Here is a 6,314-nt window from a genome sequence, read left to right on the forward strand (position 1 = left end):
TGACTACATGAGGCACCATTACATCACCTCTACTAGGGCAGTATGTTGTGACTACATGAGACACCATTACATCACCTCTACTAGGGCAATATGTTGTGACTACATGAGGCACCATTACATCACCTCTACTAGGGCAGTATGTTGTGACTACATGAGACACCATTACATCACCTCTACTAGGGCAATATGTTGTGACTACATGAGGCACCATTACATCACCTCTACTAGGGCAATATGTTGTGACTACATGAGGCACCATTACATCACCTCTACTAGGGCAGTATGTTGTATAAGGAAATATTTGACCAACATTCTGTTTCTGTATAACGAGCAACAGACATAACATGACTCTATTTTGTCAAAAACCAATGCAGTACTAAGAAACTCTAACAATGGGCATGTGGCTGTTCTTTCAGCAGCATAGTGCACTGATCTGTATCAGTTTGTTGTCCTGAGTTGAGTAAACACTTTCTGCATCTATCTTGGCATCCTCTGCACACTACTCCCTTTGGTAATCACCTATTGACAAAACTGTTGAATGTTTAAAGAACGTTGGCGAACGTGAACGTTAGACCCCTTGTCTCTTCAAATTAACATTCAACCTCAACATGTTTTAGTTGGCAAATAGCCATCTATCTTCAAACTACTCTGTACTCAATGAGACATCTTCAAACTCATTCAGCCCTTTTCAAACTACTCCCCCTCGTTAACATACACACCCAGACACATGTCGTCGCAATACCTGCAACAGGGCCGATGTCGGACACGTCTGATCTGATGAGATTGGAATGGGGAAATCTGTTACCCAGTTCTATCCAGTTACTGTGACTGTAGAAGTCCTGAAAATATAACAATGACAAGATGTTTAAAATAGTGTTATGACAAAGACCAATGTTATTAATTTATTAATGCGAATAAACCGCTTTTTAAATGCTTTTAGCAAAACTAATATTTCATCAAAAGCACTCTCTCTTGTCTTATGGAGTAAGGAGATAATGAAAACCATCTAAATCACCTGTAAGGTGTGTAAAATGTCTCCCAGCTTCTGTCTTGCTGCCTCAAAGTTCCCTTGCTTGATGCTGGCTTTGACAGAGGTCATTCCATCTTTGATGAGTTTCCGCCCTCGATAAATCTCTCCCCATCAAAGTGGTATTCTTCATTGAACAGGTGACGGAAGTCAACTCCGGCATTTCTCCAGGTGACGTCTGATATGGCACTCTGGAAACTCTTAGCAGACCCCGATGAGGAGCAGGCTAGAGCCAGAGACTCTGCAGTCAGTGGTCCGGGCTATACACACACACACACACACACACACACACACACACACACACACACACACACACACACACACACACACACATTTTTAATAATTAATACATTATTCTACTATACTATATACTGTACTACATTAGAAAAAATAACACCAATACTTTCTTTAAAATGATTAATTAATTAAAATGATAAATATAAAACAGTGACAGTATATGAGTCTGATGTGGTCTTTAGTTTTGTGGCTTTAGTTTACCTACCGGCAGAGTGAAGTCTCTTCCCTCAACCGAGGCCAGTTGCATGCACACCTTCGCCGTGGTCTGTAAGATGGCTTCCCTGGTGATCTCCAGGTGGTCCATGGAGCTGCCTGAGAAGAGCACCAGGAACCCATGGACCCCTGTCTGCAAGAGGAGGAGAGAGACAACGGCCAGGACTGATGACATCATAAACCTGTCTTTGGGATGGAGAGGACAGTCAACATGACTTATCATAATATTATAGTTTATTCATACAGTGCCTTCAGAAAGTTTTCACAACCCTTGACCACACATTGTTTTCTTACAACCTGAATTTAAGATGGATAAAATTAGATTTCTTGCCATTAACCTAACACAGACAATTCCCCATAATGTCAAAGTTAATTTTTTTAAACATATAATTATTCAACACCTTTTTTATGGTCAAGCCTAAATAAGTTCATGATTAAACATGTGCTTAACAAGTCTCATGTGTTGCAATAATAGTGTTTAACATGATTTTTGAATGACTACCTCATCTCTGTACCCCACACATACAATTATCTGTAAGATCCCTCAGTCGAGCAATGAGATTCAAACACAGATTCAACCACAAAGGACCAGGGAGGTTTTCAAATGCTTCGCAAAGAAGGGTATCTATTGGTAGATGGGTATAAATAAATAAAAATAAGAATATCCCTTTGAGCAAAGTGAAGTTATTAATTACACTTTGGATGATGTATCAATACACCCAGTCACTACAAAGATACAGACGTCCTTCCTAACTCAGTTGCCGGAGAGGAAGGAAACTGCTCAAGGATTTCACCATGAGACCAATGGTGACTTAAAAACAGTTACAGAGTTCAATGGCTGTGATAGGAGAAAATGGAGGATAGCTCAACAACATTGTAGTTACTACACAATATTAACCTAATTGACAGAGTGGAACGAAGGAAGCCTGTACAGAATAAAATACTCCTGTTTGCATAAAGTACAAAATGTGAGAAAGCAATTCACTTTTTGTTCTGAATACAGTGTTTTGCTTGGGGCAAACCAATACAACACATTACCGAGTAATGCTAAGTATACCTTTTAAGTGTGTTCCAATCAGTCAATATGTGTTTCCAAGGACACCTGAGCTGTCACACCCAGACCCCACACAGTGCTCCAATCCGTTTCTTTCCAGCCTTCATAACTACTGCCCACATGCCCTTATCAAACAACAGCACATTTAACAACAAAGATCAACAAACGGACCAGTGCCTACCTTGTTATGCCACAGGTTCAGAAGTATGTCTCCTATGAAGAGATATGATTCATGATGCGTCTCTTTATACAACACAACAAGGAAGTGCCGTGCCAACATGATTTACATGAAACCTTTCACTGTTGTCACCTGTTGCATTGACATGATATCTGTTTACAGTGGAAATATATTTTCATTGTTTCATTGTTCTTGTTCATAAGAAGAGTCACAACTGCCATCAGGATCTTGTATGTTATTACATTAATGCTTATTCTCTGCCAGTCAGTATGCTACTAGCCTGGTCCTACAGATGTTGTATCTTAATTTGATCATCCTGTTCTTGCAGGATTTTTTCTGAATAGCAGGAAATGGAATATTTAAGGCTTATAAAGTATTTAATTTCCAATTTAAAATCTCAGACTTGATTTGCCCTTATGAAATATGTATCAACCTTACAAAAAATGACAAATTATAATCCACATAATAAAAATGCCCTAACGTAAAATGTATCTACAAAACATTTCTATTCAATTATAATCTACATAATAATGAACATTTCCTATTGCTGCAGGATTATTTTCCTGCTGTGAGATCTCTCTGTACTTTGCTCCGTTCTTCTTTGCCTCAATCCTGACTAGTTTTAAATAAAAAAGACATCCCCACAGCATGATGCTGCCACCACCATGCTTCCCCATTGGGATGGTGCCAGGTTTCCTCAGGATGTGACGCTTGGCATTCAGGCCAAAGAGGTCAATCTTGGTTTCATCAGACCAGATAATCTTGGTTCTCATGGTCTCAGAATCTTCAGGTGTCTTTTGGCAAACTCCAAGGGGGCTGTCATGTGCCTTTTACTGAGGAGTGGCTTCTGCCTGGTCACTCTACCATAAAGGCCTGATTGGTGGACTGCTGCAGAGATGGTTGTCCTTCTAGAAGTTTCTCCCATCTCCACAGAGGAACTCGGGAGCTCTGTCAGAGTGACCATCAGGTTCTTGGTCATCACCCTGACCAAGGCCCTTCTCCCCCGATTGCTTAGTTTGTCTGGGTGGCCAGCTGTAGAAAGAGTCTAGGTGGTTCCAAACTGCTTCAGTTAAAGATCTGTGCCTCGACACAATATAGACAAGTGTGTGCCTTTCCAAATCATGTCCAATCAATTGAATGTATCACAGGTGGACTCCAGTCAAGTTGTAGAAACATCTCAAGAATGATCTGTGTAAACAGGATGCACATGAGCTCAATTTCGAGTCTCATAGCAAAGGGTCCGAATACATTTACATTTTACATTTAAGTCATTTGGCAGACGCTCTTATCCAAGTAAACAAGGTATTTGGTTTTAGATCACAAAAATCATGTTGTTTTCTGCCTTGTGTTTGTTAGGTAACCCGTCACCATCACGTCTTTAGTGGTCTAATGTTGTGATTTAGAAGAAAATAACATTTGTAACATCAACTGGACCAAGATAGAACTTTTACCACTGTCTGACATCTTCTAATTATCTTCTATATGGAATAAAATAAATTCACTTTTCCTCAATATAGTTTTAAATTACCCACAGCACTAGAATATGATCCCATTTAAATTCTAAATATTAGCAAAATATAACATCCATTTATACACTGAAGGTGTCTTAATAAGCTTTAATTTGTGCAATTTAATTTGTGCTGCAAAGTATACCTTCCAAATGTGTTCCAATGAGTCAATATGTGTTTCCAAGGACACCTGAGCTGTCACACCCAAACCCCACACAGTGCTCCTGTCCTTTTCTTTCCAGCCTTCATAACTACGGCCCACATGCCCTTATCAACCAAACAGCTCATTTGACTAGATCAACAAACGGACCAGTGCCTACCTTGTTATGCCACAGGTTCATAAGTATGTCTCCTATGAAGAGATATGATTCACACAGATGATGGGTCTCTTTATACAACACAACAAGGAAGTGCCGTGCTACCATGATCTACATGAAACCTTTCACTGTTGTCTCCGGTTGCATAGACCTGATATCTGTTTATGATCAATGGAAACAGGATGCACCTGAGATCAATTTCGAGTCTCGTAACAAAGGGTCTGAATTCTTATGTAAATAAGGTATTTCTGTTTTTTATTTTTAATACATTTGCAAAATTAAATTTAAAAAAAAGTAATGTTTTGTCATTATGGGGTGTTGTGTGTAGATTGATGAGGATTTTACTAGTTCCTCCACCAACAGAACTACTTCCTCCATTAACAGAAGAGAACTCATCAATTTTAGAATAAGGCTGTAACGTAACAAAATGTGGATAAAATCAAGGGGTCTGAATACTTTCAGATACTGTATTTTATTTTATTATTTTCCCCTAAACCTCCCTCCCTAATTGCAGTAAACTAATGTACAACAACCCTTAGGCTTCTACCTCCAGCTTATACATACTATAAACTATATACATTTACGGACACAGTATAATTTACAACAGTTATCTTTTGTTTGTTTTTTAGTCCTCCCATCTATCTCTAGACACCATCCAGTTTAGATTTCTTTTTTCCATATATTTTTCAACTGTGCTGTGATGTTTCACAAAAGTTCTGAACCTTTCTATTATCATAGTTTCTACAAATTGTAAATTAAAGATACCATTTTTTTGCTAAGATTATTATAATATTATTTATCGATTGACTATGACATTTTAAATCCCCAGGTGTGATTTGCCAAATTAACTTCAGATAAATGTTGCGATTCTTCAGTAATTTTGGTCTTTTATGCCGACAGACAGCTCCTTACTTACCTTCAACTTGCCTCTTCCATTTTTGCAGTAATGCTGGAGTTAGTCTGTTGTAATTTGGGTAGAGCAGACATTTCCATATATGTTTGTTAGCTACATGTGTGACAAACCTCCACCAGTCCTATTTATATGATATCATTTACAAAGATTATACCTTTTTTAAATCCCCAAATATATATGTATTTTTTTAATCAATTAGTATTTTGAGTTTTACCATAATATTTCTTTCTGGTGGATTAAACTGATATTGCAGACTTTCTGCCGGAAATTGAAAGATTGTTTTTCTGAATAAAGGGGAAAAGGCCATTCTTGAACATGGGGTGAGACATTCTTACTAATCTGCTAGAGAAGCAGGAAGTGGCGTGCCACCATGGTTTACAAGAAACATTTCACTGTTGTCATGTGTTGCTTTGGCATGATATCTGTTTACAGTGGAAATATCTTTGTTTTCATTGTTCTGGTTCATAAGAAGAGTCACATACAACTGCCATCAGGATCTTGTATGATATTACATTGAGGTTTCTTCTCTGCCAGTCAGTATGCTACTAGCCGGGTCCTACAGATGCTGTATAGTAATTTGATCATCCTGTTGATGCAGGAATTTTTCTGAACAGCAGGAAAGACAAACTTGTAGAGTATTCAATGCTTCTAAAGTTTGTCTTTTCAAATCTCAGACTTGATTTGCCCTTACGAAATATGTATCAACCCTTACAAACAAATGTCAATTAATTATAATTCACATTTCCTGTTGCAGCAGGATTAGCTTCCTGCTGTGAGAAATTGGGTCAAATTAAGATACAATATCTT

At 38.2% G+C, this 6,314-nt stretch overlaps 1 long non-coding RNA gene across 2 annotated transcripts; it reads right to left on the reverse strand.

Annotated features, from left to right (window-relative positions):
* Positions 1-155: 155 nt before the first annotated feature.
* Positions 156-4,651, reverse strand: LOC135535133 (uncharacterized). 2 transcript variants are annotated; one of them, XR_010454818.1, is made up of 5 exons: positions 4,598-4,651; positions 2,773-2,804; positions 1,530-1,723; positions 1,016-1,287; positions 156-839 (listed from the first exon to the last, which is right to left on the reverse strand). It is a non-coding gene; the product is annotated as an uncharacterized LOC135535133 (long non-coding RNA). The 2 variants fall into 2 exon arrangements; XR_010454819.1 differs by lacking the exon at positions 4,598-4,651 and adding an exon at positions 4,423-4,497.
* Between the last annotated feature and the right edge of the window lie 1,663 nt (positions 4,652-6,314).

Source organism: Oncorhynchus masou, unplaced genomic scaffold (assembly GCF_036934945.1).
Source record: "Oncorhynchus masou masou isolate Uvic2021 unplaced genomic scaffold, UVic_Omas_1.1 unplaced_scaffold_4470, whole genome shotgun sequence".
In the NCBI taxonomy this organism is placed as follows: domain Eukaryota; kingdom Metazoa; phylum Chordata; class Actinopteri; order Salmoniformes; family Salmonidae; genus Oncorhynchus; species Oncorhynchus masou.